Consider the following 27,595-nt stretch of genomic DNA (forward strand, 5'->3'; position numbering starts at 1 on the left):
TTCCAGGGGGCTTATGTAAATTTCCTCTGGGTCTCAGCTGCTCTAGACGCTTCAGATCCCTTTATCCACCGCCAACCCAAGATCTTAATCCTGCTCTGAATCTTTGCCACTCCTCTCAGGAAGAGGCTGCCTCCCAGGCTCAGAACTTTCATCTAAGCCGCTTCCTGGAGAGGCCATTTACCTGTTTGTTTTTTTGTCTTTTCTCCCGAGGCCATGGCCGGGGGCCTAGGGTTTCTAACTCTGCTTGGTTTGGAGAGTGGTTTCGCTGCACTGACTGGAATTGAGGTTCTGGATCCATCGTCCTTACTTCTTCCCCTTCCCATAAGTGACTATGAGGTTTTTTCTCAGGATTTGCTCATTTCCAACGCTTTTGACAATTGCAGGAATGAAAAGCCCAGAGAACAAGCTAATGCTCTCCCTCTAAACAAGGTAAATTTCCATTTCCTCAACAGACATCTCAAATCAGAAAACTTGGGTTTAGAATAAGAGGGATCTTAGAAATCAATAATTCAATTTTCCCCTCTCCCCTCCTTCCACAGGGTAAGAAATTGATACCAAGAGGCAGGCTGAGAGTCATCCTAAAACCACACAGGCAGTAAGTACTAAATTGGTATGAGAATTCAGGTCTTCTGACTTTAAATCTGAGCAGTAAACTGCTATTTACTTGAAGCACCTGGAGACACCCCTTAACACGTACGTGGGCTCTGAGACAAGTCTACTCCAGGTTCAAGTTACTCTTTGTGTCTGCTTCAACTCAATACTGTGGCTCACAGGGCGCCATGCTATCTTACCTTTACTAGCCTTCAAAAGGACATAATTAACTCAAGGACATTTAATAAAGTATGGCAGTAAGAGAAGCACCAATAGAATATTTCCTCTAATAACCTGAGGCACACAGTCCACATCGTGGTGCATACTGAAATGATCAATACTAATTTTATATCATTTTCTTATCTATTCTTTTTATGGTTACTTGGCTTTGATCCTGTATTTGCTTTAGTCATGGCTCTAAGCTAAGTTCAGAGACTTAGCCGGGGCTAGATTCAAAAATTCAGTTCTGTTACTAATCACTATTCAATTCTTATCTCAAGAAATTTTGCTAATGTTGAAGGACACAGGTGAATATAGGAGAGTAGGGTCTAATATCTTTACTCCACCAAGCTATCCTTCAAGGATGCCTGGTTTGTTGTCCAAGATGTCAGGACTACTCTCTTGAAGGTGAACACTTCTTAGTCATAGTGAAGAAAGAGGATGGTCATTGCTATCCCCCATTACCAAACTTCCGACCAATCATGTTGTTCTCCACCATCTATAACTATATCATATATGTTCCCTGTGTCTGTTATGCCATGAGAACCTACCCTGTTCTGTACTTCCAAAAATCTATAGAAGAAAACTGTCCACCTCGTTGGGGGTCAGTCTCAGCTTCCCTCTTATTGGTAGATTCAGCTTTACCAACAAAGTGAAGATGCTTAGAACTTTTGTGCCTCAGTTTACCTTATTTCAACTGTTATGCTACACATGCCATCAGTCGGAAGAGCAGATATTTAGAGTGAGCAAGGGGAGATGCTACTCATGTCTCTGACATCGTATGTCTTCAGGTGAGGTTATTACGATGCTACTGCTCTCATGAGGTTTCTCCTCAGCATTATTCCATTAATTCCACAGTGGATGCTGGTCACTTCCAAGTGTGGCTTCACTGGGCATCTAGTTTTGGAGTTTTTCTTGCCTTCCAGCTACTGAATTCAGCTGGGGTGCTGACTTTTCCTCTTAGAGGATAAGTAAACTTTGTCATAGACTTCTGATTTTAGCACTAAAGTTTTCTCTATAATAACTCTTTTAGGAAACTGAAGTCATTGGACTTGACTGGAAAGAGGGGGAGGGACTTTTTTAGGGAAAAATTCATTCTACTTGTCTATTTCTTTCAAAGCCTTGATAAGAAAGGGCTTTCCTCTCTAGAAGGAAAGTCCTTGCAAAACATATCTCTTAGTTTCCTGGTTTCCTTTGACTCAAATCCCACTTTGTGGAGAAAGCCTTCCCTGATTCCCCTCCCTCACCCTCCATCCTTTTACCAGTGACTTCACCTCTGACATTATCTTCCATCAAACATATCTTGTTCATACTTAGTAATTTACATGTCATCTCTCCCATTTTAATGTGAGATCCTTGAGGGCAAGGACTGTTTTTACCTTTCCTAACACCTCCCATACTTACCAAGGTCTGACACATAGTAAGCACTTAACAAACATTTGTTGGCTAACATAATTTGGACCATGGAGCAGAGTCGCTCCCACCAGTGCCTTTAGGCTTAATTTTATTTTTGAACTATATTTCCTGGTTACTGAGACCTATACATCTCTGTCAGAGAACCAATTCCCAACTCCCCTCCCCATGTTTATAGCTTAGAGCTGGAAAGTCTATGTGGTTCACTGTTTAATTTCTGAGCCTTCAAACTCACTAAAGCTGATCTCTGTTAAAGAAATCCCACCTGAGTTCTGTAGGTCTGATCCCCTGAGCTATCTTTGGGAGTTTAATAGTTTCTCATTCAATGAATATACATAACAATTAAAGCCCGGGGCGGGGGCAAGGTCAAGGTGTATTTCCTCCACAGGTGTCTAGTTAGTCAATAAACGTTTATTAAGCACCTACTAAGTGCCAGGCAGTATACTAAGAGCAAGGGTACAAAGAAAGGCAAAAGACAGTTCCTGTCCTTAAGGAGCTCTTAATGTAATGGGGGAATGCAACACATAAAAGGAAAACGAAAAGTATATGCATTTAGGGGCTGGGGGTATAGCTTGGGGGCCTGATGAAGTCCAGAGAAGTACAGCTGAGTGGGAAATAAAGAGGTGGGTGGCCAGGGGTCCTGGCCTCCACTCATGGAGATTCATCATCATCCATCACAAACAGTGATGGAGAGGGGAGGAAGGTCCTGAGACGATAGAAGTTCCAAGGTTGATGTGACTGCAAGATGACAACTGATCTTGCAGGGTCTGTCTGTCTATCTATCTATCTATCTATCTATCTATCTATCTATCTATCTATCTAATATGTGTAAATTATTTTGTATATGTAGAAATATGTATTTGTATGTGTAGAAATATATGTAAATATGTCAATTACGCATATCAATATGTAAATTATTGCATACAGAAATGTACACAAATATATGTAAACATGCAAATTATAGGTAATAATATGTAAATTATTTTGTGTATGTAGAAATACACACAAATACACATGACATGTTGTATGTATGTATATTAGCAATATTAACATAAACGTTGAATCTCATTTATGCTACCTGACTGATCGTGGGCAACTTACTTTAACATTTATTATTTATTTAATTTTTGATTTTGATTATTTGTTTTCTAGACTTCATTTTTCTCACTTGAAAAATAAGCAGTAGAAAAGATCATAGACTTAGGCTTGGAAAAGATCTCAAAATCATCTTAGTCTAATCCCTTCATTTTAAAAACCAGGGAACTGAGTCTAAATAGGGAAGTCATTTATGCAAGATCACATAGGTACCGTTATACCCTCTAATGCCCTTTCCAATTCTAGACGCTGTGTCTTACACCTTATCTTCTCTATTAGTTTTGATGAACTTTTTTAAACAATAGGATTCTAACAATAATAAAGCATTCAAAAGCAAATGCTGTAAGATTATGATGATGAAACTTGTCCCCAAAGAAGAAACATCACAAGGTACCTCCCTTCACTTCTCTGTAGAGGTGGAGGACTATGGATGTGGAACACTATGTGTGTTGTCAGATTTTTTTGATCTGTTCAGTTAATTTTTTTTCTTTATTGAAGAGATGGTTATCTGGGAAGATAGAAGACTATATTGGAAAATGTAGGAGATGTAAAAATGAAAGGTATCAAAAAATTTATTTAAAAAAATGGTTAGAGAAAGGAAAATAGTTATCCCTTCCACATCACGACTTTCCCCATCCCAGTTTTGATACATCACAGGTCAGCATAAGAAATCAAATGGGAATTTGAGGGGAGTTTTGTGGAAACTGCAAAGGATACATGAAGACCAGTAGACAACGCAGAAAAAGTTTAGAAACTTAGAAATGCATAAAATCTATGTATAGTGTTGTATAATATCAACATATTTTATCTTTTAATACCATAATGATTCAGACTTCTTCTCTGGTATGGAGGGTCAAAGAATTTTACACAGATTTTCCAGATTGTGGGGACATTCCTCTAACCCCCACCATATGGAAGGGATTTCTGTATTACAAAGTGACTCTAATACAAAAAACTCAATAAGCATAAACAAAGCATTAAAAAGTAAGTAAATCCTTTGTCCCGAATCCAGTGCCCTTTCCATTAGGCCAAGCTGCCTTCAGAAGATAAATTTACTTTGGTGATTTTGTCTGAGCCTGAGAACTAATGAAGTCAACTTACTTCCTCTAAATCAGCTGAACAATTTGCTGACCGGAACAGTTATTTTCTTGGTAGGGTGGGGATGTTAGGACACCTGCTGTTCCTTTCCATTCTTTCCAGAGAATGTTCCCACTCCCCATGGGCCTTCTCTGCTGGCCTCTTGTCTGTTTGTGCCTTCCCTTGGCTCGCTGACTCACAACATGAAAGGTCAGCGCAGCTGGACAAACACTAAATGACCAGGTTAAAGTAACAAAAGGGTTTTTTCACCTGAGTCTTCATGTTATTTATGCTTAGGGATGGTGCCTCAAAAGCAAACAATGCCTTGGAGCCCGGAATCATCTGCTGAATTATCTTTCCTGCAGGAGGACATACTGTAATTTGTGACCAAAACATGGTGCACAGGGCTTTATAAATGACTCTAAGCTGGTAATGAGGCAGGTTATTCCAGGGCTGTTGGGTTACCCCAGTGCTGAGAAATGAGGATTAGGTTGGTGAGTGAGTGGATAATTAATTTACAAAGTTATGAAATAGGGGCAGGCATTCCCGGTTCTTGAGATACTTGCCGGGAAACAGGACAGCAATCACACTTTAATTGAACACAGAGGGTAGGAGGGCAAAAAGCCCAGAAAGGCAGAGACAAGTGGTGAAAAGTGGTACTAAGGCAGATGATGGTGTGGGGACTGGAACTGGGATGATGAAGGAAGGCATTGGGGAGAAGAAGATGGGGAGGAGGAGAGGCAGAGAATATCAACCCACATGACCATGTTCTAGAGTTGAGAGCACTAGACAACATGGAAGTGTTGGGAGGAGGCAGGAGCTTGAGGTCTCATTCTTACAGGGGTTTTTGTGAGAAGAGACTAACTCTTACTGGTGCCACCTTGGGTTTAATTCCTTAATATAATCAGATCTTCTCAAAGTTAATCGTAAAACTTCAAAGTTGTCATCTCAAAGTGATCACCAGCATTTTGATGTTCTACTGGTCTGAATTTTGTCTGAAAATTTACATATCACAGGACCAGAAACCTTAACAAGCAGCACCTAGATGTTTTTTTTTAATTTGGCACATTACCAGGATGTGAATTTTGGTTAATATATGATACAATTTGTAAATTATGCTCCTTTGATCTTTGGGGTGACTTTCATGTGACTTTCCCCGCTATTGCTCCTTTATACAGACTGCCTATAAATTTTTGATACTAACTCAAAGCAGGAGGGGCAATGAGGGAGGGTATGGTCCAGGGGGACTAGAACAAGATACAATTTTAACACAATAACACACATAGTAACCAATATTACACTTTTCCAGAAAAATAAAGTTGTAGAACCACCACCCACTACCAGAATGCTGCCCCCAATTGGTCTAGCGGGAGATTGTACACTCTGTTTTATGGATAACACCCATGTGTGTTTAACTTTTCTGCCTCAAATAGAACTCCTTGGGTGTCATACCAATCAAACTACCAAAAAATTATTCTCTAGAGCTAGGAAATATCAAAATTCATCTAGAATAATAACAGGTCCAGAATGTTAAGGGAATTAGTGAAAAGAAATGCTAGGGAAGGTAGCCTAGCCCTATCAGATCTCAAAATACATTATAAATCAGCAATCATCAAAACCACTTGGTACCAGCTAAGAAACAGGGGAGTAGATCAGTGGAATAATTAAGGTATGTGTGTTTGTCCTTCATTGCCAAAGAAGACCATGCCATCAGAGAAATAATGACATGACTTGCACTTGACTGTTTTGAGTGAGGGAGGGCTGTGCAGGTCACCAGCCTCACTTCTCTTCCAGTGCCATCTGAATCCAATGACCAGATATTCATCAGGTCAGGTAATCAAGACATAGTAGTCAATGAATATAGCACTCTACTGTTTTATAAACCCAAGCACCCCAGCTTCTGGGATAAGCATTCACTGTTTCACAAAAACTGCTGGGAAAAACTGAATAATAGTTTAGTAGAAACTGGGCATAGACCAATGCCTGACATCATACACAAGAATAAAGTCCAAATGGAAACATGATCTAGGTATAAAGGCTGATACTATAAACAAATTAGAGGAGCAAGGGACAGTGCATCTGTCCGATTTATGGAGAATGAAGAAATTTATGATCAGACAAGAGATAGAGAACATCATGAAATGCAAAATGGATAATTTTGATTACATTAAATTGAAAAGTTTTTACACAAACAAACTCAATGCAAACAAGATTAGGAGGGAAGCAGAAAACTGGGAAAGAATTTGTGCAACAAATGTTGATAAAGACCTCATTTCTAAAAATATATAGAGAACTGAGTTAAATTTACAAGAATATAAGTCTTTCCCCAATTGATAAATGGTCAAAGGATATGAACAGACAGTTTTCAAAGGAAGAAATTAAAGCTATCTATAGTCATATGAAAAAATACTCTAAAACACTATTGATTAGAGAGATGCAAATCAAAACAACTCTGAGGTACCACATCACACCTATCAGATTGGCTAACATGACAAAACAGGAAGATGATAAATGTTAGAGAACATGTGGGAGAGTTGGAACACTAATTCATTGTTGGTGGAGCTGTGAGCTGATCCACCCATTCTGGAGAGCAATTTGGAACTATGCCCAAAGGGCTACAAAAAGGTACATACCCTTTGACCCAGAAATATCACTTCTACGGCTGTATTCCAAAGCAATAATAAAAATGTGGAAAGGTCCCACATGTACAAAAATATTTATAGCAGTTCCTTTTGTGGTGGTCAAGAACTGGAAAAAGAGGGAATGCCCATCAATTGGGGAATGACTGAAGAAGTTGCGGTATATGAATGTAATGGAATTTTCCTGGGCTATATAAGAAATGGTGAACAGTCAGATTTCAGAAAAACCTGAAGTGAAATGAGCAGAACCTGGAGAATATTATACATAGAAACAGCCACAGTATGCAAGGACTGTTTCTGGTACACTTAGCCCTTCACAGCAATGCAAGGACCTAAAACATCCCCAAAGGACTGTTGAGGCAAAATGCCATCCATAGTCAGAAAAAGAACTATGGAGTCAGAACGCAGAATGAAGCAGACTCTTTTCTCTTGTGTTACGTTTCGTTTTGTTTTGTTTTTCTCATTGTTTCTCCCTTTCATTTTAATTCTTCTATGCAACATGACTTATGCAAAAATGTGTTTAATAGGAATGTATGTGTAGAACCCACTTAAGATTGTATGCCATCTCGGGAAGGAGGGGGGAGGGAGACAGGGGAGGAGGGTGGGAATATTTAAGACTTATGGAAGTGATTGTTGAAAACTGAAAACAAATAAATTAATTAAAAACTTTTAAAAAGAATAAGAAGTTGTGAAATTAGAAAAGTGATGGGCCAACAATTGATAGAAGCCAATTTTAATAGATCTATTGTGTTGTCCAGTAAATAATTTTGATTTAAAAAATAGAACTTCTTGGGAGATCTTCTAATCTAGGTGATCCAAATCTGACCATGCCTGACCTGTCTCATCAGGCCTGTCCCTGAATCAGTCTAATCTTCACTGAGTCATTCATTCCACAAACACTTTCTAAGTGTCTACCCTGGACCAGGTGCTGTGTGCTGGGTTCTTTATTTTGCTGAGGGGAAACAACATATACAAAAATAAGTAAATTCAAAATGTACAAACTAAACCAGCCCTTGGGTTGATCAAAATAGGTTTCTTGTAGAAAGTGGTACTTGAAGTAAGTCTTAAAAGAAGAGGAGGACTGGTGGTAAGAAATGAAAATATCCCAGGCATGGAACCTTTTTTTTTGGAAAGGCAAATGGGAAGGTGGGAAATGGAAGACTTGGGGTATATAAGGAATCATAAGAGTCCAGGTGTTTTGTTTTTTTTTTCTGAAATGGAGTATGTGAATAGAAGTAATGTATAACATGGCTGGAAAGGTAGACTAAAACCATATTCTAAAGAGTTTCAAGTGTAAAAACAAGAATTTGTATTTTATTTTGGTTGTAGCAGAGAGTCTCCTGAGCAGGGGAGTGGCATGGTTAGAATCACTCCCCTGCTGAGAGTGACGTGTATTTTAGGAAAATTGTTTTGGCAGCTATATAAAGGATGGTTGGAGAGGGAAAGGGCTTGTGTAAGAAAGAATAATTAAGTAGTTATTGCAATAATCCAGGCAAGAGGTGATGGGAGGTTAAACTCAGCTTGGGACTGTGTGAACAAAGAGAAAGGAGTAAATGAAAGAAGTATGGAGGTGGAATTCACATGATATGACAACTAGATGTATGGGCAGAAAATAAGGGAAGAGGGGAATACGATGCTGAAACTTCTTATCTGTATAATGTAAGATGACAGTGCCCTTGACAAAAACAGGAAAGTTGAGATATACTAGTCTTATTTAGGGAGAAAGATAAGTTCTACTATGGCTATGATGAGTTTGAGATATCCCTGAAACTTGTGGTATGTAATGTCCAAAAGGCAAAAGTGGATGTGGACCTGCAGCTCAGGAGAGAGATTAGGGATAGATATATGTTACAGCTGTCTGATTGATCTTACTTAACCCCACCCCAATTAAAATAATGCTCTGTCAGTCAGTCATAGGGTGAAAAGTCCTTTAAACTGTAGTGATGTTGGACAAGAATTGTGTTCAGATAGTTCAAGGAAATGCTTCCTTCCAACTGTTGTTACTATACCATTTTAGTAAGTACTCTTTTCTAAAAAGTTCTTAAAGTGACTGAATAAATGAATGTGAAGGAATACTAGCATGATGTATGTTCGTTCTTCGTTGCCAAAGAAGACCATGCCATCAGGGAAATGATGACATGACTTGCACTTGACTTTGTTGTTGAGTGAGGGAGGGCTGTGCAGGTCACCAGCCTTACTTCTCCTCCAGAGCCATCTGAATCCAGTGACCAGATATTCATCAGGATGACTGGACATGACCCAGGATGAGGCAATTAGGGTTAAGTGACTTGCCCAAGGTCACACAGCTAGTGAGTACCAAGTGTCTGAAGTGAGATTTGAACTTAGGTCCTCCTGACTCCTGCACTGGTGCTCTATCCACTGCACCACCTAGCTGCCCCTAGTGTGATGTAAGAAATGATGAAAGAGATGGTTTCAGAAAAACCTAGGAAGATCTATAGGGACTGATACAAAATGAAGTGAGCAGAACCAAGAGAACGATATACACAATAACAAAAAATATTTTAAGGAAAAGTGAAAGATTTAGTAGCTCTGATCAGTACAGTGAGCCACCAAAGTCCAAAGCACTCACAATATAAAATGCTATTCACCCCTGTACGGAAAACTGATAGACTGAGTATAGACCAAAGCTTTTTTTTTTTTTTTTGCTTTACTTTTCTTGCCTATTTGTTTTTCTTTCCAGACCATGGTTTATGTGGAGATGTTTTACATGACAATAGATAGATTATATATGTGTAATATTAAGTATATAATATTTTATATATGTATATATATACATATATACATGTACTGGTTATCATATTTCTTATTTTCTCAATGGGTGGAGAAAGAGATGAAAAGAGAATGTGGAAGCAAAAATAAAAATTTAATACTGGGTGATTGATTCTCGACTGATAACCTTGTGGAAAAGCACTCCAGTTCAAGCCAGTGGTACTAGAGAATGACTTCTGACTCCTCAGGAGTACCTCTAGAACCTTGAGGGGGGAATTGTATACAGCCTTCTTCTAGGATTTAAGACTCATCTGTGAGAGTGAGAGTTGAGAACTCAGAGCTTACATGGGCTACATATATAAATCTGGAAGCTATCTACAAAGAGATAACAATCCAGGGATGAAAGGTAGAACTAGAGGTAAAAGAAATTTGGGTTAAATAAGTAAAAATAAAACCTATTTTTTTTATTCCAGGCAAGAGCAGCTTCCTAGAGAAGCATAATCAAATAGAAGAAGAGTACTTAAGCTGACACATTTTTTTTAATTTTTTAAAATTAAATTTATTTTCAATTCTGACAGGTACCCATGTTCAAAAACATAATAAAAGAAAAAAAAAACAAGCAAGAGATTGATTTTAAATAATTGTGCAAGTAACTGTGAATGTTTTTAATAGTTTGGGTTTTTTAAAGTATAACTTGAACAAGGTATGTAATAAAATCACCCTGCCTATCTCCTTGACCCTTCTGAACTTCTTTTCTGCATATTTATCAGTATTTTATTTTTTCTTTATCTGCCTAGTTATATTCAATGTACATATTTTTGTCTTAATTATGGCTTCCTTTACCATACCTCACTTCATAAGTCTTCCTACATTTCTCTGTATTTTTTACTTTTATTCTATTTTATGGTGAAACAGTATAATTTGTTCAGTGTTTCCCCAGTCACTGGAAATTTAGGCAGCTTTCAGGTTTTTTTTTTTAATCATTACAAATGTTGCTGCTAGAATTTTTTTCTCCATTAAGAATGTCCTTAGAGTATAGTCCTAGTGGTGAGAGCAGTGGGGCAAAAGGTATAAAGATTTATGCAGAGTACTTTCTATAAGATGGTGGAACACTATGAACGTAGTAAAGAAAACAACATTATGTGACGACTAATCATGATGATCTGATGGTGAAAGTCACCTCTCTGCTTCAGAAAAGAACACTTGTGGCCCAAAAGTGTAAAGTGAGGTATTCATTGGCAAACATGGTCAATATGTTCAATTGGTTTGCTTAAATATCCATCTTTGTTACAAGGGAACATTCTGGGTGGGGGACAGGAGGTGTCAGTGGGAGGTGCCAGTGATCAGTTAAAGAAAAATCAATAGAACATGAATTTTTTTTTTGTCCTGGCAAACACATAATTTTTTTTTTTATTAATTTTTAACATTTATTTTCACACAATTTTGGGTTACAAATTTTCTCCCCTTTTATTCCCTCCCCCCCCCAAACCCGAGCTTTCTAATTGCCCCTGTGACCTATCTGCTCTCTCCTCTATCCTCCCTCCCTGCCCTTGTCTCCGTCTTCTCTTTTGTCCTGTAGGACCAGATAGCTTTCTTGACCCCTTAACCTGTATTTCTTGTTACCCAGTGGTAAGAACATTACATTTGGTCCTAACACTTTGAGTTCTAACCTCCTTAGCTCCCTCCCTCTCCACCCCTTTCCCTTGAAAGACAGGCAATTCAATATAGGCCATATCTGTTTAGTTTTGCAAATGATTTCCATACTAGTTGTGTTGTATAGGACTAACTATATTTCCCTCCATCCTATCCTGTCCCCCTTTACTTCTATTTTCTTATGGTCCTTTCCCTCCCCATGAGTGTCGACCTCGTATTGAATACTCCTCCCCATGCCCTCCCCTCCATCCTCCCCCCCACCCTGCTTATGCCCCTGTCCCCCACTCTCCTGTATTATGAGATAGGTTTTCCTATCAAAATGAGTGTGCATTATATTCTTTCCTTTAGTGGAATGTGATGAGAGTAGACCTCATGTTTTTCTCTTGCCTCCCTTCTTTATCCCTCCACTAATAAGTCTTTTGCTTGCCTCTTTTATGAGAGATAATTTGCCCCATTCAACTTCTCCCTTTCTCCTCCCAATATTTCTCTCTCACTGCTTGATTTCATTTTTTTTTAATATATGATCCCATCCTCTTCAATTCACTCTGTGCACTCTGTCTCTATGTATGTGTGCGTGTGTGCATGTGTGTGTGTGTGTACTCCCACCCAGTGCCCAGATACTGAAATGTTTCAAGAGTTATAAATATTGTCTTTCCATGTAGGAATGTAAACAGTTCAACTTTAGTAAGTCCCTTATGATTTCTCTTTGCTGTTCACCTTTTCATGGTTCTCTTCATTCTTGTGTTAGAAAGTCAAATTTTCTTTCCAGGTCTGGTCTTTTCATCAGGAAAATTTGAAAGTCTTCTATTTCATTGAAAGACCATTTTTTCTCCTTAAGTATTATACTCAGTTTTGCTGGGTAGGTGATTCTTGGCTTCAGTCCTAGTTCCTTTGACTTCTGGAATATCCTATTCCATTCCCTTCTATCCCTCAATGTAGAGGGTGCCAGATCTTGTGCTATCCTGATTGTATTTCCACAATACTTGAATTGTTTCTTTCTAGCTGCTTGCAATATTTTCTCTTTCACCTGGGAATTCTGGAATTTGGCCACAATGCTCCTAGGAGTTTCTCTTTTTGGATCTCTTTCATGCGGTGTTCTGCAGATTCCTTGAATATTTATTTTGCCTTCTGGTTCTAGAATCTCAGGGCAGTTTTCCTTGATAATTTCATGGAAGATGATGTCTAGGCTCTTCTTTTGATCATGGTTTTCAGGTTTTCCCAGAATTTTTACATTGTCTCTCCTGATTCTGTTTTCCAGGTCAGTTGTTTTTCCAATAAGATATTTCACATTATCTTCCATTTTTCCATTCTTCTCTCTTTGTTCTGTGATATCATGGTTTCTCACAAAGTCCTTAGCCTCCATCCGTACCATTCCAGTTTTGAAAGATCTATTTTCTTCAGTGAGCTTTTGAATCTCCTTTTCCATTTGGTTAATTCTGCTTTTGAAAGCATTCTTCTCCTCACTGGCCCCTTGCACCTCCCTTGCCAGCTGAGTTAGGCTAGTTCTCAAGGTGCCAATTTCTTCAAGATTTTTTTGGTTCTCCTTTAGCAGGGAGCTGATCTGCTTTTCATGCTTCTCCCTCATTCCTCTCATTTCCCTTCCCAGTCTTTCCTCCACCTCTCTAACTTGATTTTCAAAATTCCTCTTGAGCTCTTCCATGGCCCGAGCCCATTGGGTGGGCTGGGACACAGAATCCTCGATTTCTGTGTCTTTGCCTGATGGCAAGCATTGTTCCTCCCCATCAGAAAGGAAGGGAGGAAGTGTCTTTTCTCCGGTAAAGTACCCTTCAATAGTTTTATTTCTTTTCCCTTTTCTTGGCATTTTCTCCAACCAGTGGCCTGACCTCTAATTGTTCTCCTCACACCCACCTCGCCTCCTGGTCCTCCCAGCCAGCGTTTGGGGACTGAGATTCAAATGTTGCTTCCCGCCTTAGGATTTTTGGCGGGGGCAGGGCTGCTATTCAGTGTGAGAATTAAGTTCAGGTGGTCAGGGGCAGGGCCGCCTCTCAGGCATAGTTCCCTCTGGGGGTTTATGCACAGACCTTCCACAATGGATCCAGGCTCCCGCCCATTTGGGGAGCCCCCGTCCGCAGCTGCCTCTCAGCCCCCACCTCCCGGGGGGGCCCGAGCCTTGGGGGCACCCCACTCCCCTCTCAACCCGCCAAAGAGACTCTCTCACCCACCCCCGTCAGTCACCTGTTGGTGGGGAGGCTAGTGCCGCCGCTGAAGATCCCGCCTCCGAAGCTCTCTCAGATGTGTGCCTCTCGGAGCCGTGGCCGCCGCTGCCACCGCAGGTCCAGGCTGGGCTCCGCGTCTGTAGCGTGACGGACCTTTTGCGAGAGGTTTGCAGGTCCTTCTGTGGGTGGGGGGACCCGCGTGGTCGCTGGAGATCCGGTCCCCGTAGCCCTCTTGGATCTCCTCCCCTCAGTGTAGCGGCTGCAGCAGGGCCGCACTCCACTCCCCATCCCGGCGCCCAGTCCGCGACGCGAAGGACCCCCCGCGAGAGGTCCGCAGGTCTCTCCGGAGCAGGAATCTCCCTCGCTCCAATACTCTGTGGTCTCTGGGTGAAGAATTCACCCTGGCTTGGTCCCCTCTAGCCGTTCTGTGGTTTGTGTGTTCGGAGCTATGTGTATGTGCGTCTTTCTACTTCGCCATCTTGGCTCCACCCCAAACATGAATTTTTTAAAAGCCCTAAACACTGTATGATTATAATAGCTAACTTTGGGCCCAAAGGAGAGGTGAGAAAATGCACCTTCTCCCTTCTTGGCAGTGGAGGGGACTATGGCTTTCAAAAACTGTATGTACTGTCAGATTCAGTTGATTAGTTTTACTGAATTGTTTTTTCTCTTTTGTTTTTTATTCTTTGTGACAAGAAATAGTTTGATGGGTAAGGCAGAAGGGAGGGATATATTCTGAAAAAAGTGACATAGAAATGAAAAATAATTTAAAAAAAACTTTTTTGGAAGCAAAACCAAAAGGAAATTCAAACTGAAATATCAACACACATGTTGAAATTAACAAGTGACAAGGAGTGGAGGGCAGGGGAAATGGGCAGGACGGATATTGTGTCTGTTGGCCTACCAAACTTGAGGGGTGAGACAATGCAGAAAGATCTGAAGAACTGGTGGAGTCAGTTCAGCCTGGCAGAAAATTGCCTGTAAAATAGTCTGGACCAACAAGTGAATTATTTGAGGAGAAAAGATAGAGGGGAAATGTGGGTGATGGCACCAGGGTGTCTGCTCATTTTCTTCTTCAGTTGTTTGAACAGGACTGAGACAGCTTGCTGAATTGCTCTGTGAAGACCAGCAGTCCTTATGATTGATGGTATTCAAGATAAGCTTAAGTAGAAAATTAGGAGCATCTAAAACTACCGAGGACCTAGACAATTGGGACCTCACGGATGGCTGACTCTTTTCTCTCCCTGAATCAGCTAGAGAAAGGAGACTGAATCTAAGCACCTGAATTGTGTTTCTTTGATCCTCTGTTTTGTTTTGTTTTCAGGGCTTGTCTCTGGAAATGGTAGAAGGAGAAAAAGGAAAGAAACTGGCAGAAACAAAAGCAAAACTCTTTTCTACAGCACAATGGTAGTTAAACATCAGGGAAGTATGAGAATAAATAGTATTTAAAAACCACCAGAAATATAACTTCTTTTACTAAGTAGTTTTAGTCTTGAAATTGATCAAAATTAAGATAGATTTAACTCCATACAGGTAATATCAAGAATAATTAAAAGGTGATGTGAGGTGATAAATAAAAATGGTTACTTCTAGAAATAATGTAAATGATTTGAATTCTCTCATTAAAATTTTTAAATTACAGAATAGATCAAGAAATAAAATGCATTAAGATGCTGCTTACAGAAAGCACATTTAATGCAAAAACCTTTATCATAAAATTAAGTAAGTCTAAATATAGTACTAGGGGTAACTAATAAGGTGGAAATTAAACTAGAAAACAAAGGAAGAGATAACCAAGGGTTACATATATAATGGCGAAAGGACCAATGAATAAAAAATATATAATTCTCAATGTATATGCACCAAATAGTCCTAAAATTAAATTTATGCAATAAATATGACAGAAGTAGTTGACCAAATGTAATAATAGGGAATGATTTTAATACTCCATTATCAGAATATGATAAATAAAAGATAATAAGAAAATCTAAGTTACAAATTGTTTAGTAAATTGGAAATAACAGATTATGTAGAGAACTAAATGGGAGAAGTAGGGGACATATATATACATACATACGTACATATATGTGTATATATGTAATCTTTAAGTATGCATGGAATGCACAATAATTAATCATGAGATCATAGGATAATCCTATATAAATTCCAAAAAGTCAGAAATAATATACACTGTATTATTAGATAACTATTCAATCAAGCTATAATGACATAAGCAAAAGCATATGGAAACTTAAAAGCAATCTATTATGTTACAATCGTATTAAAGAAAAATCTAGAAGAATATTAGAATACTTAAAAGACAATGACAACAAAAATGCCACATATTAAATCTATGAGACGCAGGCAAAGCAGTTCTTGTAGGCAAATTTATATGTCTCAGTTCAATGAATGAGAGATAAAAGGAAAAAATAATTAATGCTGGTTCTAAAGGCATTAGAAAAGGAACAAAGAAACAGACCAAAGGAAAGAAAGAAATACAATATTAAGACAGAAATGAATAGAACAGAAGATGAAAGAACAATTAACTTGATAAATAAAACCAGGTCATTTTTTGAAAAGATCAATGAAACGTATAAAGTGTTAGCAAACAATTTTTTAAAAAGAAAGAGAAAATGTAAATTGGAACATTATAAATGAAAAAGAAGCTGTGACAAGCACAAAAGAATTTAAGAACATGAGGAAATACCATAAAGAACTGTAGCCTCAGAAATTTAAGAACTTAAAGGAAATAGGTAATTATCTATAAAAATATAAATAATCTGAAACTGACACAGAAGGAAATTAATCATTTAAATAGAACAACCTGGGAGAAAAAAAAATAAGACATCTCATCAATTAATTATCCTACCAAAAAATCCATCTGGCCCAGATGGATTCGCAAGTTAATTCTTTTAAATCTCTCAAGAATAAAAAAATCATAATAATATATAGATTTATTCATAAATACAGAGAAAAGATGGAATGTTGCCTGTACCTTCTGTAGCCCCTGTTATCCCCTCTGCCAAGGACATGCTTAGCTAGTAAAAAATTTCTATTCCTCAGGATGAAAATTATCACATCTCCTACGGCCCATGGCCTAAAGTGAGATTTTGTCTTAAAGAGACATTGTTGTTTTTCTCCTATTCTGGAGAAAATATCAGTACAGGTGGTGATGTACGTTACGTTACAGGGATGAACAAGAATTTTGCCCTCTCAGTTTTGGAAGAGGAGAGAGAGGGCTGCAGGGGAGGAAAGAAGCAGGGGGTGTGGCACAGAGCTGGCTAGCTGTCACAGGTGGTATTTGAGCAGCTGTTTGTAATCCTGCTGTGGTTACCTCCAAGGCCTCTGCCTATTGGAACAGTGAGGAGGGCTGTGTCTGGAACAGACAGATCCTGGGGGACCTTTTCTGTTCTGGAATCTGATAATGGTGGCCAGGTACCTGTTTCTAGCTTCTTTCCTTCCCCCATTCTTTCTTCTTGAGAGGGCTGAAGTTAAATCTAATTCTTTTTCCGGTTCTCTAAATTTAAATTTATAACTTCTGTTTTAATTAGTATTCATGCCAGCTTACCCTAAATAAAGATATGGTAAGTCATTTGTACACTTTATCATTTATGATTGGAGAATTGTAAAAAGAAAAAAAAAGTGGGCATGTGGAGGGAAGGGAGGGCAGATGAAAGAGAGGGACAGAGACACCGAGACAGAGAGAGGGAGAGGGAGAGGGAGAGGGAGAGGGAGAGGGAGAGGGAGAGGGAGAGGGAGAGAGAGAGAGAGAGAGAGAGGGAGAGAGAGAGAGAGAGAGAGAGAGAGAGAGACAGATACAGACAGAGTCAGTGACAGACAGAAGGACAGAGTGACAGAGACAGAGAGAGGGACAGAGACACAGAGACAGAGAGAGGGGAACAGAGAGATAGAGACAGACAGAGAGGGACAGAAGGACAGAGACAGAGGTAGAGAGGCAGAGGCAGAGACAGAGTGAGACAGAGACAGAGAGATACTTTCCCTGAAATGTTGAGCAAGAAATTTTTCTTGTCCCCTCCCTAACTGGGAACTCAAAAGCTATTAGAAAGAGAATCTTATATTTGATAAACTTCTCCATAGTAGAGGATATCAAACCATGTGGATCTGGTTCTTTTCCCCCAGGCTAAAACCATAAGCTTTAAAAACAGTAGTGTTGCTATCTGCTGGAGCTGGGGCTGGGGCTGGGACTGGCTGGTCAGTTGCTCATCTTACCTTTCTCCTTGTTTCCTTTCCCTCATGCTCAGATGCCATATAGCCAAAGGCAGTGGCTAAAGAACAAATCATCTGGAGAAAGAAGAATGCCTGGGAAAGGAAGAAAACAAGTATTTATTAAGCACTGACTGTATGCTATTTGATTCTTATCACAGCCCTGGGAGGTAAGTGTTATTATTGACCCCATTTTGCAGTTGAGGAAACTGAAGCAGACAGAAGTTAAGTGACTTGCCCAGGGTAACAGAGTATCTGAAGCTTCCTGATTCCAGGACCAGCATACTGTGCCACCTAGTTACCTCTAAGAGCAGTGACACCCACATTCTAAGGTTGGTGGCCAGCCAAGGAACACATAGCTTTTCTTCTTAGCCTCTACAATCCACTCACACTGCCACACATTTTGTTCTTCTTAAAGGTGTTGCCTTTAGAATCTGGCAAAGATAATAATATAAAACACAATTATAGTATTCTATCTATCCCTAATGAACATAGATGCACTGCATCCGGGGCCCTCGCTAGTTATCCTAATCTACATCTTACCACTCCTTGGACCCAGATGGCTCTGGAGGACAAAGTGAGGCTGGTGATTTTACACAGCCCTCCCTCACTTAAATCCAATTCACTTGCAAGTCATGACGTCACCTTCCTGATGTCACAGTCTTCTTTGAGAATGAAGGACAAGAGGATGCAAAGACACTAAACAAAGTGGGAAAGTGGATAGACAGGCACGCATGTGCTTCCTAGAAATGGAAGCTGGCATAACTATTCAGGGGAAGTATCTTTGTGAACCCTCAGATGGTACTGCATGTCCATAGTGACTTAGCTTACTCACTAGAGAACATGAGCCAATTGGACTTAGTGGGGAAAATGGATCTCGCTTCCCCTCCACCAAGCTGTTTGAATACTTTGTATATCAGCCCAAATTCTCTCTCATCTCATTTAGTCTAAGGTTGAAAGTACAAAGAGTATCAACTACAATTTATAATTTATGATAACTCATTCCCCATTCCCATTAAGATTTGCATCTAAGAGTTCCCTCCCCATCCCGCCCACGAAAGAACTATTTTCTCACATTGTGGACATATTAAATGGAATAAAATTAAAAGCTACAGTATTTAAAATGCTTGAGGGGATAGAAGCCACTTCCAGAAAGGGCTGGAATCTCAACTTACCAATGGATTACTGCCCGTCTTTTTAATATCTGAGTCACTTCACTTTCACCAAGGGACTAGCTGCTAGAGACTGTTGAGGACTATCTAGTGTCTTCTACTCTAGTGTCCACTTCATATCAAAATCACAAAGGAGAACAGAAAACAATCTCATCATATGGTGAGTAGTGAACAGCTACCCTTCATCCCCCACCCACTCCTATAAGGACATGTACTTCCTGACCAATTTCAAGGTCTGATTTTCACTATAGGGTCCTTTGACATTTCTAACAACACCACGTACTGCACCATAAACTCATGCTATAACATCTTGTCACTCTGGCAAGTCCATAGAGTTTCAGCATATCCTCCTCTGGGTCTCTTCTGGTGTGTTTTCCATGAAATAGGCACCTCAGGTAGCTTTTGGATGCCCTATAATATATCACTGGATGACTTCTTTTATTATTTTTTTATTTCAGTTCCAAAATTTTTCCCTCCCTCTATCTCTTCCCCCACCCACTGAGAAGGCAAGAAATATAATACCCGCATTGCATGACTTTTTGACAACTTTATTGATGTTAGCACCCTGAGGCTTACATAAGTCACACATTTCCCACACTTTGCCTGCTTTCAGGATGCAAGGCAATACCAAGGAAAAGAAAACTCAAGCTGTTTCAAACTTGGGTTATGCTTGTCTATAACCATGGAAAAACAAATCAAACATGTTTTCAGTCACCAGAATGAAATTATAGTTTGTTAAAAGGTATCACAGACATTGAAGTAATATCAAAAAATTTTACAGTAAGTTCTTTGTTTCTCAAATATATAAGGAACTGAGTCAAATTTTTAAGAGCTGTTTTTCAACTGATAAATGGACAAAGGATATGAATAGGTAGTTTTCGGAAGAAATGAAAGCTATCTATAGTCATAAAAAATGCTCTAAATCACTATTGATCAGAAAAATGCAAATTAAAACAACTCAGACCTCACACCTATCAAATTGACTAACACAACAGAAAAGGGAAATAATAAACACGAGAGGAAATATAGAAGAATAAGCACACTAATACACTGTTGGTGAAGTTGTGAACTGGTCCAACCATTATGGAGAACAATTTGGAACTATGTCCAAAGGGCTAAAATATTGTGCATACTTTTTTGGTCCAGCATATCACTCCCAGCTCTGTACCCTAAAGAGATCAACAAAAAAGGGGAAAAAACTATATATACAAAAGATTTATAGTAGTTCTTTTTGAGGTGGCAAAGAATTAGAAATTAAGGGGGTGCTCATCAGTTGGGGAATGGCTGAACAAGTTGTGATATATGATTGTGAGGGAATACTAAGAAATGATGAGCAGGGTGCACTCAGAAATATGAACTGTTGCAAAGTGAAGTGCACAGAACCAGGAGATTATTGTATACAGTAACAGCAATACCTGTAAGTGTGAAAGACTTAGCTACTCACAAATCTTTTTAGTGTTTATAGGACCTGTTTTGGGTTTTTGTTGGGTTTTTTTATCTTTGACCTAGACTGCCTGTTTCTTAAGAGCAAAATACTATTTGTATTCACAAGAGCATCTTGTTCCTTGGACTATGGTTTGATCTGCTGATAAAAATATTACCATTTTTAGATTAATCATAATGATTCTGACAGGGACTTCCACGACTGGAAATATCTAAAGATAATCCCCAAACCCGACTTTGGCAACTGGCTTCAACTTGACCTTTAATTTTAGGCTCTAATGCTCTCTCCAGTCTGATTCCAACTTAAATTGTCACTTTGCTATCAGCTATTATTTTTATTTTTGCTTCCAGCCAAACTGGACCATTCATTCTTCCCCAAATTTGACCTATCTTTTTTTTTTTTTTTTTGCTTTGTGTCTTTGGATTAAGGATTTATTTTAATAAAATTTCACCTGTACTTTTGAAATATTTAAACTTTTAAAAAAAAATCTACCCTAATCAGTCCAATCATCCAAGACAATCTTAAAGGACCTACGGCGAAAAATACGATCCACCCCAGAGAGAGAAATGATTAACCAAGGACAAACTGAAACATACTTGCATACTTTTTTTTATTTTATGTATTTTTTGTTTTTTTAACAACATGACTAATAAGGAAATGTTTTGCATGACTTCACTTGTATAACTGTTATATTGCTTGCTTTCTCAATGGGCAGGAAAAAGGCTAAAGGGAGGGAAAGCATTTGGAACTCAAAATGTAAAAAAAAAAAAAAAAAAAAAAGAATGTTAAAAAAAAAAAAGAAATTCTTGGCTGAAAGAAAGCGTGGTTAGGTAGGCAGTGTTGTCCAGAGATAGTCATGGCTTAGTGAGTTCCACAAGGAAAAAAGAGTGAAAAGGGAAGAGGTTAAAGATAAAGGAGAAGATAAAGGGCACCGTGGAACAGGTAGGTCTATAGTGGGAATGTTGGTGACCAGTGGGGCAGGGTGAGGGGACATTGATATGGATGGGAGTGAGGAGAAGACAGTTGGGGATATGAATTTGAATCTGTATATTCATCAGTCACAAGTTCAGAACTCAGGCTAAGAAGTATATAAGGAGGTTTAAGGGTTCTAAGCATCAAAGGTTGAATCCAGGTAGGGGATCAGTGACTGGAGAGGTCCACTGAAGGAGGCAGGTGTTGTAACTGTTCAAGATCCTCCCTAGAGGTTCAACCTTGATGTGTCCTGTGAGGCCCTAGGACACGTGCCTAGGAGAGCAGCAGACTGGAGCAGGTGGCCATAGGGTGCTGGGAGACAGGGATCTCAGTCATGAGGACAGTGGCTCTATCTCAGTATGGTACCAGGACAAGCTGCCTGAACCTAGTGCAGGAGAAATCCCTAGGGAGGGGGAAGGGGGGGAATGGTATGGATTTTAATTATATCTCTAGTTTCCTTTTGGATAGGCGATTTTAGCATTTTTCATGTCTTCCAGATGCTGTACTAAATAAAGAAAATGCAGGTCAGAGATAACTTAAATGACTCACAATGCTGAAAGGGAACATAAAATCACAAGATCCTTTGTCTGTAAAATGAGAGGGGAAGATTAGACCTCTAGGACCCTCCTAGTTGTCCATCGTGCCTTGCTGGGCCCCATTCAACTGATGCTGTTGACATGTATCAGTCCATGGCCATTACCTGCCATCTCAATTTGCTTTGCTTTCATTGGGCAACTCTGCTTTCTCAAAAGGGAAATTAGGCTCAGCAAAGCTTCACTCTACCCTTACCTCATATTCCTGAGTAATAATTTCACCTTTTATGTGGGGGAGGGGGGGAAATTGTCATTATAAACATGAATTGGCCATTGAGCAGGCCCTTTTATCCCTTCAGAGAAACAATGCTTGTCACAAGGCCCATTAAAGACCATTAGAACTTAATTCAATAAGCTGAGCTATCTTTCCTAGAACAGTCAGCTAAAGAGGCAAATCTTTAAGCCTAATTGGCTGTTTGCAAGCCTTCTAATTGCTAAGACTACAATGACATTGTCTAAATATATGACTTAATGCTTTAACTCTTCTGGACAAGTCTGTAGACTTTAAAAATGTGCTATATAAGGGCAGTAAACAAACTGACATTCATTGGGGGTTCATGCTCAATACCTCTTTTATTAGGTTGTCTTACATCTATTAGATGGATCAACAGGCAAGTACAGGAGGCTAAAAAGTCTATCATTATAGGCACTGTCACTTCATCATCCAAAAAGACTGTAGGACCATCTCCAGTCATCGCAATCTACATCTGGCCACTGGACCCAGATAGCTCTGTGGGGAAAAGTGAGGCTGGTGACTCTGCACAGCTCTGCCTCGCTTAAATCCAATTCACTAGCAAGTCAAGGACAAAGAGTAACAATGACCAAAAAGGTAGCATCATATAGTCAAGGGAGAAACTCTTGTTATATCACAGCTGCAATATAGACTTTTGACTCCACATTCATTTCTCTCTTTCCCTTTCATTTCTCCTGGTGTTCTCTTCTCTTCTGACAACTCATTTCTCAGGTTCTTCACAAGAGTTCATGCATGTGATTTTTGTTCCAATAAATGTATTAGCCCTAAAACTGTGATGACTTCCCTTACTGCATCTGTAGTAATAAGAGGGAGGTGATGTTCATCTCTTATTCCACAAATGCAATAAACACAAATTATTATTATAGTGGTGCTGGTCAGGATTCCTCAGTTGCTTGACTTGTCATATGAACCTCAGTTTTCTCCTCACTTAAATGATAGAATTGAATTGGATGACCTCTAAGGTTCTTTCAAGCCCTGAAGTGTTTCCGGGCATCATACTATGGCATCTCCTAGTGACAGCTGCTTTGGAAATGCCCAGTTAGCATTCTAGTCAAGGTCATGGACTTTCTCCACTCTAATTCAGGAAATGCTTAGATATTTTCGAGTTGCTTCTAGTTGTCCTTGAGAATTTAGGGTTTTACATTTATTAAGCACCTACTATTGTACTTGGCATTCAAACAACATGGCCATTCTATCAGAGTTGTGCTCTGCTCTAGGAGCAAAGCAGAATTGGAGTACCTCAGAAGAGACATAAGATGCACACATTTAGAGAATCCACCCCAAGTGTTCATGTGGACTATTTGTACCTGACTTGTGGTAGTCTTATGACCTCGTATTGGTTGCATCAGCCACAGTCAGACACACTGTAAACTTGACGCTAGCATGGTGCTGTCATTTTGGTCCTTTTCTAGAACAAAGGACAATAACCAACCAACCATTCTGCTGGTTCTGAGAGTACAAAGACAAAAGTGAAACTGTTATTTGACCTCAAGTAGTTTATATGTTAAAGAAAAGATAGTATGTACAAGCACAAGTATATAGGAAAGGTATATTTGTAGCGAAGCTGGTCTTTGGCCACTTGCCTAGCCCAGGAAGTCCACAATGTAATCACGGGTTATTAATGAGGTGTTAAACTAACTGCAAAAATACAGCCAAAGCCGGTGAGACCCTTATGAGGTTTGATCACCTGATCAGGTCTCTGATTGAGTCAAGAGAGGAACTGCTAGATTGGCTGAGCAAACCCATCAGCCACACTTCTAGGGACTTTAAATAGCTAAACCCTAGAAGAATTATTGCAGTTTGAGAGTGGGAGGCATAAGGTTCGGGAGTGCTATATGGAGCCCCCAACAAGGAAAGAGGAGGGGGTTTCTTGCTCCTGACTCCCCCGATGGCATTAGTTTCTAGCTGTAACTTGCCCAGGGAGACTCTCTCCAGCCATTTAAGAATATATGTTGGGAGAGTAACCTTTTGGAGTGCTACGTATGTAAAATATTTTGGCTGGACTTGTGATGTCATTGATATAGCAAGCTCTCTTCCTCCCTCCCACCCTCAAGAAATCCTCTACCAATGCAGATATATAAAATATATGGAGACATAGTGGAGACGTACAAAACAAATACAAAGCAATTTGAAGGAGAAGGGATGAGCAGCTGAGTAACTGGGGAAAGGTAGGAAGTGGTATGTAAACAGAGCTTTGAAGGAAATGAAAGATTATAGGAAATAGAGGAGAGAAGGAAATGCATTCCAGGCAAGGATGTACAACCTGTTCAAAGGCATGGGTACCTTCGTGGTCTCAAAGGTCCTGTAGGAGGCACCACAGGGCAACTCCAAACTAATGAATCCAGATTCTGAAGTCCCTGTTGCCAACACTTAATTAGAAATTGTCTTTTGAGGAAGCTAGGTAGTATAATAGAGTGCTAGACCTGGAGTCAGAAAGACATAAATTTACATTCTGTCTCAAATACTTACTAGCTGTGTGCCCCCAGACAAATCACTTAACCTCTGGCTGACTCAGTTTCCTCAACTATAAAATGGGAATCATAAGACCACCTACCTCTGAGAATTTTTGTGAGGATAAAATGATAAAAATATTTGTAAAGAGCTTAGCCCAGTACCTGGTACATAGTCGGGGTTCAATAAGTACTTACTATCTTCCTCTCCCCTATACTTACTAACTGTGTGACCCTGGGCACATCACTTAATCATTCTGAGCCTCAGTTTCCACATCTGCAAAATGAATCTAAATCTATGATCCCATGATATTTGTTATTTATTAAGAAATGAAAACATTGAAAAAGGAGCAAACACAAAGCAAAGCTACATCACCCCTCTAATCTCTCCTCTCTTGAAAGATCCTTGAATTTTCTTTCTTTGCAAATATTACGTTTATTCAGATGACATTGTATTGTTCTTATTGGGGTCAGTCATCAGACAGCAGCTTTCCACTACAGCCATTTGGTAAATCACAACTCTCTAAACAGACTTGAAACCATAGTATCTTGTGACTTCGATTCTGAAAAAGATCCTTCATGCATACAATGGACCAATGACAAACACAAGGTGCTTTCCTCCCCCTGGAGTGTTTGGTGCTAAAATGGCAACTAAACATGTGACGATGGGTGGTTAATAAATACCTATTGTCGCCCATTCTCTGACTCGTGATTAAGAGGCCCAAGCAAACCCAAGAAGAATCATGGATTGAAAGAGCCAAGAGGGTCTATAGAACTCAGCTACTCCAACCCCATCATTTCGTATTTTATTTATATATTTCATTATATGTGCAGGACAGCTGAAGCTCATAAATAACTACTCATTGGCAGAACCTAAGTATCTGTTAACAATAAATACCAAGGAAGAGTCCAAGGCTCTTTTCACTATACCAGCAGAATACCTATGTGAATATATTGTTGAGCTGTTTTAGTTGTGTCAACAGTTTGTGGCTCTATTTGGAGTTTTTTTGGCAAAGATACAGGAATGGTCTGACATTTCCTTCTCCAGCTCATTTTACAGATGAGGAAACTGAGGTAAATAGGGTTAAATGACTTATCCAGGGACATACAGGTGTCTGACACTGGATTTTGAACTCAAGTTCTTCAGGAGTTGAACTCCAGGCCCAATACTCTATCCACTGCTCCACCTAGCTGCCTCGTGTGAATACTCCATTTCTTATCTATGTACTAAGGATGTCAACCCACAACCTTCTTAGAAAAATCTAGGCAGGTCTGCTCTAATTCACCAGTTCTGTATTTAACCCAAACTACAGACTGACCTGGATTGAGTTGAAATGGGGCCAAGGATCTCTAAGCCCTTCATTGACCAGAGACCATGTGGGCAAAGAAATATAATTCAAGTTAAATTACCCAAATAAATGTTAGGAGTCTCTAATTCAAGACAGATAAAACATGGTTTCTAAAACTTCAACATACATGAAACTTAATTGTGCTGGAAGAGAATCTTATTTTGTTTACTTCCAATCCAATCTAATCTAACAAGCACTTATTAAAGCTTTACTGTGTTCCAGGCATTGTACTGGGTACTAGGGATGCAAAGATAATGAAAATCAGTTGTTATTCTCCAGCTTCTTACAGTCTTTTTTGGGAGAGGTTATATAACATACACACAGGTAAGAATATATGATAATGGGGGTGGGGGGTGAGTACTGACAACTGAAGAGATTAGGAAAGCCCTGATGGGGATATACAAAGGGGAGCATGGGAGAAGGGTGGAAAGGTCAACTGGAGACAAACAATGACTGGCTTTATTTTTGCAAATAAAGATGGTTTGAATCTATAAATCTAAAGTCTCATTCTGAACAGCATGCTCTAACACCCTGATTTAGTCTTCATCAGGTAAAAATGAGTCTATGTTATTGTTTTAATGGAGCTTTGGAGCATGTCTAGATCACCTAACATGGAGGTACCTTGCTCGGCTGTGTTTCCCCACAATTGTGGTTAACCTCTTCACAGCACTGGGGGGCCATGGACTGAATTGAAAAGGGGTGGGACACCTTTCTCTTTTTTCCTCTTTTAGGCCTCATATTTGATTCTGCTCTGTTTTGTTTATTCTCAGTTTCCAGGTGCAGGCAGCAATCCCCAATGGACCTGCTCACGTCAAGACAACTTTGGAGGAGGGAGTGAATGAATCCTTGGAAGGGACGGATACTTGGAAGAGTCAGGATATCAAGTGGGATATTGAAGCCAGCCAACTTGGCAGAGAAACCCCCAAGAAGCAAGACTCAAGCCTGGAGGGGAAGGAAGTGGACTTGGACTTTGGGACTGTGTGCTATAGGAACTAAGCTAGGCTGTGAACCTAATCCCCTTCCTCTTCCCAGTAACTGAGGTGGTATGAGGATGTGAGGTAATTACTATAGATAAAACCAAACAAAATCAGCTCTTAATTGCCTACCTCTATCAAACCCTGAATTTTCTTTCTCCCAAGCCTTAGTCATATGGCCATAACTCCTTACATAAACAGACAAAACATATTTAATTGCATACAATAGTTCACCTGGGGCAGAATTGAAAACAATAAGTATCAATATGAAATAATGTAATAAGAGACCAGGGTGGCCCAGGGAGCTGGAGGGCTCTCTCCTACCAGGGGACAGGGGTCCAATTTTGTGGTCATGTGAGGTTCAGTCTTTGGAGAACATGATCTTTTGTAGAAAGGATTCATGCTTTTGTTCATGGTCTCAGGCTGGAGAGAGACTATGAGTCCTGGGGGAAATATTTAAAGAAGGCTTAGGGTTTGACTTGAGCTTAGATGGGTATTCAGAAAGGTATTCAATGTACAATATAGATCAATTTATTTCCTCCATGCAAAAGAAATGCTTAAAACACAAAA

The 27,595-nt window shown here is 39.5% G+C and overlaps 1 long non-coding RNA gene across 2 annotated transcripts; it reads left to right on the forward strand.

Moving 5' to 3' along the window:
* On the forward strand, positions 1–27,595 carry LOC140514983 (uncharacterized). Of its 2 annotated transcripts, XR_011970787.1 has the most exons (4): positions 1–429; positions 540–595; positions 17,857–17,988; positions 26,822–27,595. It is a non-coding gene; the product is annotated as an uncharacterized lncRNA (long non-coding RNA). The 2 variants fall into 2 exon arrangements; XR_011970788.1 differs by lacking the exons at positions 1–429; positions 540–595 and adding an exon at positions 13,950–17,029.

This window comes from Notamacropus eugenii, chromosome 7, assembly GCF_028372415.1.
Source record: "Notamacropus eugenii isolate mMacEug1 chromosome 7, mMacEug1.pri_v2, whole genome shotgun sequence".
NCBI classification, from domain to species: Eukaryota; Metazoa; Chordata; class Mammalia; order Diprotodontia; family Macropodidae; genus Notamacropus; species Notamacropus eugenii.